Below are 10,934 nucleotides of genomic sequence, written 5' to 3'. Positions count from 1 at the left end.
TTTAGATATGCTTTAACCGTACTTTTCGTACTTACTTAATCAACGCCATTTTTCTACCACCTTCGCCGCATGCAACTCTATTCCATTGTGAAAGCGATGTCATATTTTTTACCTTTTGTGACGACACATTTTCATCAAGATAAACTTTGAAATTGCTACCCGCGCCTAGAATACTAGCAATTAAGTTACTTTTTGGTGGTTACGTTGCCCACATGTGTTTAGACTTAAATTAGTTTCGCATTCGAGAAGATATTTAATTTGTTAAGCGACTGTTTTATAATAAAACGATTGTTGGTATTATTTATGGAAAAACATACTTATCAACTGCTGTCGGGCCTTAATTCAACATAAATAATAACACGCTTCTCTAAACAACATTTTTAACGTTCTGATATCATTCCTAGTACAAAGTATATTCTTTTTGTCGAAGTTTAAAAACTCTACATTTTACGTGCGTTTTCGTCTAAGCCTAGATTCCTAGAAGGTACAAAACTTCAGCTTATCGAAAACTACCCTTACCTAAATAAATTTATTTAACTTGGTGTAATCATAAAAAATAATACAACTTAAAACTTACAAAGAGTTTCTTTTCCATGAGGTTGACCGGAATGAAAAACGCTTTTGTAAAATGCGAACAATTTAATTAATCACCATCTCTTATAACTGATGTTTGAATTGCTTCTCAGTCACATTAACTGAAGATGATACAAGCTCGTATCGAAACGTCTTAATCAAGATGATGTCAATATACTCGACCTTTTTGGCTTTGCAATTTATTATTAAGCTACATTACCGATTCGTGCATAGTGTACCTACATAATTAATCATATATAACATTCTCCGTTAACGTCATTCTTGGTCGTACGACTTGCAATTCTGCTTTAGCAGGACTAATTTTCAACTCAAAGCTTGCGTCAACTTTTTATTTTGTATAACTATAAGAAGAAAAATGAAAAAATGCAACTATATTGTGGAGTTTAACTTCTTGGTTACAAAGTTCTAAAATTGCCTAAAAACAATACGTACCGGTTTCTATTTATTCTACGATTTGAAAAATATTCCTGGAAACTCTGGGTTCACGCACAGACGATACACTTCAGTTTCGTACTAAGCAGTTCATTAGAAATTTCGGTTTGTAGAGTTAATAAAACAGTCATTTTCTTTATGAAATATCAAGAATAATAATGTTATTAGGCGTGGCAAAAAAAGGTAGTTCGTCTTACCAACAGATAGTATAAAGGTTAATATATGTATATATATTTACCTATAATCCTTAAAATTAAAGTAATTTATGTTAATAGTTAGGCTATATAGCGATTCCACTAATCCAGCTTTTTAAAGTAATTATGATACTGCATAATTCTAAAAATTACAAAATTGTTTAACCTCTACCTATTTGGTTTTGCTTTTATTTGTGAGTGCACACCGCACGAAAGCAGAACTAGCAGAAATTAATTTTGGGCAACAAATACGTGGCCATTAACTACCAGTTTGCAAAAAAGGGTGTTTCAGTGAAAAAAATTGATCAAAAAAAAGTTCTGCCGCAAAATCTACTACAAAAGTAAAAAGTTCGTTTATCCATTCACTGTTGTAGTTAAGTAATACGATTTAAACGAATGGATCTTGTAACATGCCACAAATATTTTCCGAACCCCCCAGCCTAATCAACGCAAGATTAGGTTTAGCCTTAAAGTTACTGTATTTGTTCTGTAGACTGACTTATGATTAGCCTACAATCGAGTAATCAATAGAACCATACTGTTTGGCAACATAACCGCAATTCGAAACTATTCTATTTAGAAGCTATTTTTAAAGTAGTAATCCTCGTATCGTAGTTAGGCAGAGTTCGTGAAATAGGCTTATGCAAGTGAATGACGTAAGAGCACTGCTAATCCTTGTCAACCTTGCCTGCTTGTCGCGCAACCACCGTATCTTGTTTCGCTTTACTTTGTCATACCTTCAAGTAATCAAGTTAGCGGACATCCTTTATCCTTGTGCTGGATCGCGACAAAAAAGCAAAGGGAATGTTGTAAGAAAAATTAGCAGTGTTTTAAACAAGTCATTTTAAATTCCAGACCATAAACTCTGATCAACTCGTTCGATTATAATTATGAGGAACAACTCAAGTAAACGATTTCAGAAACGCAACGTACACCAATCAAATTGTTTTATGTTAAAAAATTAAGATAAATAACACAATTTAAAAATGCGTGCTTTTTGAAAAACGCTTATTTCTACCAAAGTCATTTGTCCCACAGAAGTATAGTCATTTCAAAATAGTGACTTAATTAAGTCATTACAACACGCAGGACAAATTGTGGACAGCCTTCTTAGGCTAACGCTGGTGAAAATCTGTAATATTGTTTAAACCAGAGCATTCCGAACTGGGTATCCTGCTGGCAGGGAGACATATAACGAGTTTTAGGGGTTGTTGTATTAGGCCTACGTCAATATAACAGTGTTAAATATATATGAAAGTTTTATTTTTTTTTTTACTTTTGACAAACAAGCATTAAACCAACACAAAGCAAAATCCTTAACTCAATCTTCCTTTAACAAACACGTGTCGAGTATAGACAAGAAGCAATGTTCTGTTTTTACTGTGAAGCGTGGAAGAAATTAAAACGTTTTAAATTAAATAGAATGACAGACTAAAAAGTTTGGAAAAGACTGGTTTAAACTAAGTTACTGTTATCGTTCGTAATCTCAGAGGTCTGTTGGTCGTTTAAATCTCTTTGTCACAGTCTTAATTTAGTTCGTCGCAGATCGAATACGAGAAATGTTTCGTAAACATAAAGCGTATCGTCTAAGCCAGTGCTCTTCAACCTTTTTCGGTTTGGTGAACCCTTAAAGTTGTTGCAACAAACTCATGCACCTTATTTACTTAAAATGTAAACTGAGGTTAAAAGTGATTTGAAAAATCATTATGCATATCAATATCATCATTTCACTTAAACCAAGCGGAGCTGCCGAAGTTTTACACACTGTCGGTGATAGTTCGATTATGACTGCATGCTGCTTGTGAGTACTATTGCATGCCATAAAAGAGCGTTCAATGTCAAACAATAATGATTCAATAAAAGTATGTGATGCACCCTTGTATACCTTTTCGTACTGGTGGACCTTATGCATATTTTGGTGCACCCTAGGGTGCACCGTGCACACATGTTGAAGAGCACTGGTCTAAGCTATATGCCGGTTGAACAAAGCAAAGAAGTTGCATTAAAAAAAGAAGATTATCTAAGGTCTATACCAGTTGCATTAAAATTTGACTCCGGCTTTAACTTTTAGTACTTTAAGAGCAAAAAGCATATTACACTCCTATATGACCCCTATTATTTTGTTAAACGAAGAATCGTTTTCTTATAATAACATAAAGTGAACTGTATCAAAATTAAAAGTTGTACAATAGAATTCAATGTAGATTCGCTTAATACAATAAACATTTCCTCATGAAATGGTTCGTATATTTTTAGTGTTGTATTGCTGCCTTTGTTTCGAAACATCAAACCCTCCAATCAGACGATTGGAATCCGCCAACTGCTACACCCTTAATGACTGAAATCTACACCCTTAATGACTGAAATGTACACCCTTTTTGTTTGAAACTCACCCATAACCCGTTGCAAAGGCTTATCTCGCCTTGCTATGTTACAAAAAAAACACTCGGTTATTCCTTGCAATAGCGTGACACGGCGCAATTTGGCGACGTAACTCCAAACCACGGCGATCCAATCAGCTCTTTGACTCCGACAAGGGAGAAGCGACCATCTGGCGCACTAATCCCGTCCGGAGAACGGGCCATCGGTGGAAGGTTCCCCGGTCCTCGTCCCTTCGTTGAACCGTTCTATACCTAACGCAGCCACTCCTGGCGATTTAGCTCCTGGCTAATCCCTGAAACGTCAGCGCGAGCATCCCTGACCATCAATATTGATGCGGTGGAGGGTTATTGCTGCCCTTGTACCGTATATACAGTAGGTCTGCTTTGGGATGAGCCCTTGCGCTGTCGTTTTTTGCTCGGGCCCGGCAGGCGAACCCTTTCTCCGCGGATTTGATTTGACGAGTGGGATTTAGCTGTTAATAGCGGCTGCATAGGGCTGATTGTGCCAAGTGAGGTTACGAGGTGCGTAGGCCTATAATGACGTTTTTGAACTGGTATATAGGCTATTGTTGGACACGCTCTGACAACGTGTTAAACGTCGAACGACGTAAGAATAATATTAATCGAAAACCAGCTCCTCTGGTAATTGTAATTCTTAACCAAAGTTTAGGTAACCTATATGCAAGGTGCCTTCGTCAGGGTGAATGACACCGATGTTGACGTAGCCAAAAAACTGCCTCTTTTTTGCAAGCGTTACAAGAACCGTGGTTTATTTGTTAATCAAAGACTTGCTATACAACGATTAACAACAGAATGCCGTAAGGAAACAAGAGTTTTCTTCCCTTTCTACATCATTTGTATTTAGCACGCTGCAGTTTATTTATACTGCAGTGTGGTCGTTTACCAGCACGATTGCCCAGCTATATTCAGGAGTTACAAAGTGTTTTTCTTGTAGTTTAGGACAGGGTAGTCCCGAACCCAGGCCTTATGCGATCCGTAACGTGGCCCGTGGAACACTGTGAGGTCAATCTTGAACTACCCTGTGGTTGATAAGAGGGTTTTCTGCACTATATCTGTGATGTGTTTAACTGGGCAGTATAACTTTTGATTAGTGTAGTGCGTTGTCATTGCAAAGGATGCAAAACAACTATCATTCGGTGGGCATAGGAAACTAAGTGTTTGTAAATTTACACATCAGCAAGTTTAAAGTACTCGCATTAATATTCTGCAGGACACATTAAAAAAAACTTAACAAAAATTTCAAAAAAGTCAAAGGAATACAGTTTTTAAAAACTAGATAAATTTGTATGTGTGAATAAATTTCTTTCAAAATTTAATTTAATTTTTGTTTTTTGGTTTTAAAAATAGCAAATAAATGAACATTTCTCGGGACAAATTCCGTTGGCGCGTCGAGGTTTGTCGCGCAATTATAGGTCGCCCGAAGGCGCCAGGTTAGACCCGCTGCAACGTAAACCGCATAGTCTGTTCTGTCTGGCTCAGTTGTCAGTCAAGAAAAAAACGAATTAAAACACTAACGCCTGAATAGCAAGCAGCGACGATTTTAAACGAATGATGTCCAATGTTTACTATAGCGTGGGTGAGACAAGGCCTGACGCGCTGATACTGTACCATGCATATTTAACGTACTCTTTGTCCGTTATAAAATATATTAAAACCGCCAAAACTACAGCATCGAACTATTATTAGTACTAATGCATCGACTAGTCGCTCACAAGTTGAGATGCCCTTTATGAAGCATTTAATTCAGATAAGTAAGTTTCTATCAGTGCTGCGGAGTCTGTATTCAACCATATGTTTTATTCCAGCTTTACAATTTACAGATCTCGGCACTATCAGTTTTGAAATTTCGTACTGCGCACGTCGGACTCGGGACTCGGGTATAGTCTTACTTCACGAGTCCGACTCCAAAAACACAAATTGACTTCGTTGAGTCGCGACTTCGACTCCGACTCCGCAGCCCTGGTTTTTATAACAATATCACTATTGTTGGAATCACGATTTATATTTGCATCATGGCTAAGGTTTTTGTATACAACACACCCTAAAGTTTGTCAAAAACTTTTTAGTTTCGCCCATATTGCCTTACAAGAGCAATCAAAGCCCTTTTAGTACACTGTAAGGTTTTATGTGTTAAGTTGTTGCCAATAACTAACTTAACCACCGATTGTCTGAGTTTTTTCAATGGCCGGTGTGAAAGGACGACATGAATGTTTAATGACTTGCACCTTGGTTTAGATGCCTCATGAAGAAATTTAACTTTCTGCTTCGGACGGCCAGCTACAATATATACTAGTTTTTGTAGATACTTTTTGATTTACTTTTATAATTTTACTTTGCAAGAGTATTTAGTGAATAAATTAGTCTTTTGACCCGTTTGAGAATAAATACATTCTTCTCCAAAACGCTTTACGAAAACACTTGCAAACATTACTAATCAGTAGTGATATGATATAGACATTGATTTGCCGAGATAGCAAACCATTCATGAGAAACAAATTAGAAAAATGTTAAACAAATTAAGGTAATGTTCATTTGATTTAGGCGACGAAGCTTTACGTAAATTTAGCCACCGACAACCAACGCATTGAAAAGTGACAATTTATTTCGTCCGTTAACTCTAGGCCACCTCTAGTACAATATTGCAACTTTTAATGGGTTTATCAGGGAACAGTGTAATCTATACTGGTCCCAACACTTCGGAAGTAAAGTCCTTCTTCGGAGTTTATCAGATAAACGACCGCCATCGTTAAAGAAGTTATTTCGCAATACTTTGGTCGTTGTAAGTCTATTGCTTCGTCGGCCCCCATTTTGGGATTAGCATAAATATTGAAAGGGGGAAAATTTTCGCTTGTCACCAAAGCCAGCACGTCTCTCAGGCGGGATTAAAACGGGCGTCTGAAAGTACTGCATTGGAGGAGCGTGTGCTTGCTTAGTCTATGTTTTTGCAGAATAGCGAGGCAAAGAAAAGTGCTAAACCTCGAGGGAATTATTTTCTTTATCGGCTAAGGGCGCTTGCCTTACTAAGATCCTTTTTGTAGGTTTTCCAGTCATACGATATCGAGCGTTTGCGAGGCTAAGGGAAGGTGTGAAAATGAAATTGCCTCATTAAGGAAGATAATGCGTTTTATTCACGACTCGTCGTTATAGATACTTAATGCGTCAGATGATGACTTCTGTCAAGTATAATGTTTCATAAAGGTTTAGGATTACAGAAGCAAGTTATATAACTTCTCACCGGTAAATTCCCTTTTAGGAATAAAGATATATTGCAAATTTTATTATTCCACATAAAAGAACGTGGCGCAGTTAAACTTTACTCTTATTGTTTGTTTCGAATTATTAAATAGTATAATGGGTGAACAGGCAAAATGTTGCTCGTTGCCGAACAGGCCATTTTGTGGCCCTTGTGTCGTTTGACTTATCGGCCTTTTTTCTGAGAGCGTGATACACCTTACAAACGAATGTCACGAGTTACTTCGGGCAGTCAAGTGCAATATGGTCCACGCATTTTACAGCAAATTTCGCAGAGAAATTCTCCGTGATTTTATTAGCTCTTTTTATTTTCTTTCGAATGCAGATGATGTACGAGAGAAAACAGTTTACAATCACTGCTGTGAAGCTCTTGGATAAAAAGCAACCCGCCTGGAACAAAATAGCTATTGTTTTAAGTTTAAGCGATTTTTTTAAATAGAGTCGCCCGACAAAAAGTTAACAACAGCAGAGGCCTATGTGAGATTCGTTTTCAACTGCATCAGGCGCATTTAGTAACGTTGATTGAAATGTTTATCTTATCCCCCCTTTTAACAAGCAGGCCGACGCCCAGAACGCTCGTTCGTTGCTGTTCAGGTGGGACAAGGTGACTATTTGGCCGACCTCAAAAGTTAAACTGCTGGTGGCAAGCTTGATATCTATTTTTCGAAGGGCGAAAAACAGAAAAACTAAGCCTAGCCTATGACCCAATTGCAGAATATACTTGACGTGAGGCTGTCGATATTTTTACAGTGTTTCTTCTCTAAAGAATAGCAAAAGGATGGGTAATTTTGCGAAAGTTTTGCGGGCAAATTTTGAAAACTAATATTGGACTTATTAACGAAGATATAGCGCTTCTTCGATGCATTTGCGTTAATAGTTTACTTAAAACAGTATATCCTATATTTATTTGCTAGCATTTCGATCGCAATATGATTATTGCAACAAGTCACTGTGCGTTATCAACTGCGATTTTTTTTTATTATTATATTTTTTTATTTTTTTAGTTTTAATGAGGTGTCGCGGCACAGCATCAGGAGAACTTTGTGTTACTCCTTTAAACGCGCATAGCACAAGGCGCGAGAGAGAAAAACAAAATTAGTCCGCAGATTAACGCACTTGTTTAGTTTGTTTCGATAAACGCCCGGGCGGCATGTTTTGCCCTCGTGAATAATTCACATCTCTTGTACGCTGCCGTGATTGCGTCGCCATGAGAAAGTTTCGGGCGGACCGTCTGATAATTAAGCTATACACGGATAGATATCGCGTTGCGAATGGCATTTCGACTTCACAGAAAAGGCCAGGCTTGGTTTTGCCTGTTGTCCAGCGATTTGGTAGAGGGCGTTTAAAAATAGAGCAACGCAATAAATCCGTTTGGTGAACCACGAAGCTTTTAAATGGCGGACAGCAAAGATAAATTTGTCCAACCAGTCTTTAATTTAGTTCTTATTAGTTGAGTGCAACGAAAACTTTGTATATCTTTTTATGTAACGTCGAAACATATTATTTAAAAAATAAGATGTCGGCTCACATATGTATAGCATTTGTTATTTATTTTCCGTATTATTACAAGATTTACATTATTATGTTACTCTTTATTAATAGTTAAATCCTAAACACAAAAATGATAATTGCTAAAACCAATGTCAATTGAACTCTATTAACTGGCCATAGTAAGAGTTGGTAAGAGATGTAAGTTTTTTGTCGACAAACTTGGTGTTGATTTTATCTTAACGCTTTGCGCATCTTTGTGCGGATAAAGAAAAGTATGGCAGTAGCTGTATAATTATATATTATTGACACTTGTTTTATAAGTGAACGTTTATAAATTCATTTTCGTCTCGTACCTTCTTTTCCTCTGGACAATTTCATTACGATCGATTTTTTTCTAGTTTTATCCCACAATGCTATTTAAAACCAGTGTCCAGTGCTAATGTGACATCAGGGTCATTTTGATCAGCTAAAGGGCGCCCGGTAAGTGTATTTGTTATTGATTACAACTATTTAACGAACAGCTAAAACAGGCTTTTTCGATTTTTGGACCGTTAGTTAGTTCTTTTTAAAGAATGTCAAGGAGAAAGTCAAAGTTTTATTTCCGTCTTGTCGCGAAAGTGCTTATCAGCCTTGGTTAACTTGGTTGACGGTAAAAATAATTGATATGAAACTTAGTAGTATTCACCACGCAAACGGAACGTGAAACTACGGCAAAATTATTAAATTAATAACATAAAAAGAGGTGTAGACATTTAACTATATCAGAAAAAACGCAAGGCCTATAACCACCGCGGGTGGGATAACTATAAGGGTTTCACGGTCCGTATATAAAATTTTGTGACAAACTTTATTACCTTGTTAATCGTTAAATGAAATAAACATAATCAAGCTGTTCAACAACAATTTTTGTGAGCCTTATTAAATTTTAGTTCAAATGTCATAAAAATTTAGTTTAGAATTGCAATCCCAAAACATTTCAACTCCTTAATTTTCGTTAGTAAACATGCCGTGGGCCGAAGAATTAATTTTGCGGGCCGGATGTTGCTCACGGGTTGTACCTTAGTGACTTCTGCTATATATATATATATATAAACCAACCAGACTTCAGAAAATAAACCAACCAGACTTCAGAAAGCAGAAAGTCTCGGCTCTTTGTTAGTTAATTTTTAAATATAGAGCTTTTACAAAATATTAGCAACCGGCCTAGCCCAACATGGTTAATAAATCTACATTTTATTTTAAACGACTGGTAATGAACAGTATTCAGCGTATTGAAAATTGCTAATTGGCTTCATTTGTATATATAGATATATATGGGTGATTAAAGAACAAATGCAACTCAAGACTATTCTTATTTAGAAAAATATAGGCTACCTTTAAATCTAAAAACGTTTGTTTACAAACAGTTAAAACTGTGATAAAACACCAACACTGACCTCATGGTCGCAACATGGCCCGTTAAAAGTTCGTCTTTGCTAAATTAATACAAAACGTTATAAAAGCGCAAAACCCTATATAGCGGTGAAAACCTGATAAAGGTAAAAGTTTTTTTTGTAAAGTCCTGATAAGACATTATTAATCAGAAAAAAGGGTTTATCAACTAGAGACATAAGGTTGTTTTTGAAAAGAAGTAATGGACGTTTTTGTATTATGTATAGTAGGCAAATTACCTCCCAGCAGTTATTTAAGACGGCTATCAGCATATCGTTACACTTAAAAAACAATTTCTTAAGTGAAGGCATTCTTAACGAGTCGCGGAATATATATTTACCACTTTAGTCGTAATGTAATTCAGAACCTGTTTGTTGTGTACCACACCCATGCAATGAAACAATAAATGAATCGTATCAATGGTGTATACACGCCTTCGCCTTTTATGGATGCAATATTTGCGGATTATTGGGCTTACACAATCTTTACATTGTCGCTATTGATTTGGCTCGAGTGGCGAATTTTGATTTTGTGGTGCCTTTTTCGTGTGCAAGAGCCCACATCTATGACTCAGAGTAGACACTGTCGATAACTACGTCTATAGTCTGTCGTGGTTTTTCCAAGGCAGCTTAGATAACAAGGCAGCTTATAGATTGCAGTACAGCCCCCATGTAAACGCATCCAGATTTTGCTAGAAACGCCTCAACAATACGAATATCTCCCACTTTATCGCTAATGTAAGTTTATTGTTTTAGATGTTTTTTTAATAGAGTTGAGGTATGTTTCTGGTTGGCCGGTTTTAATTAGGCGCTTGATGCGTCGGAAGTTTAGTATTTTTACTTTCGCCGAAAAGTCAACTGTTGATTTTATTTTGCCTCGTAACGTATTTGGCTTGGTCAGAACTTTATTGAATTTTTTCTGATTTTTGTCATTCCGGTTGTTGCTGATAGGGCGACCACCTTGTATACGCCTTGTAAGCTTTGAAGAAAATATCAACATTGGGGATTTTCAAAAAAACAAACAGGATTTAATTTTTATGGTAAAATTTACAACGTTCTTTAAGCATGGGTCAGCAAACTACGACCCGCGGAATCTTGCTCGAATAAGATAGAATGCAATTAAAATATGGCAGATGCGA

The sequence above is a fragment of the Ascidiella aspersa genome, chromosome 7 (assembly GCF_963924565.1).
Source record: "Ascidiella aspersa chromosome 7, kaAscAspe10.2, whole genome shotgun sequence".
Classification (NCBI taxonomy): domain Eukaryota; kingdom Metazoa; phylum Chordata; class Ascidiacea; order Phlebobranchia; family Ascidiidae; genus Ascidiella; species Ascidiella aspersa.
Note: the sequence above shows the minus strand (reverse complement) of the source record.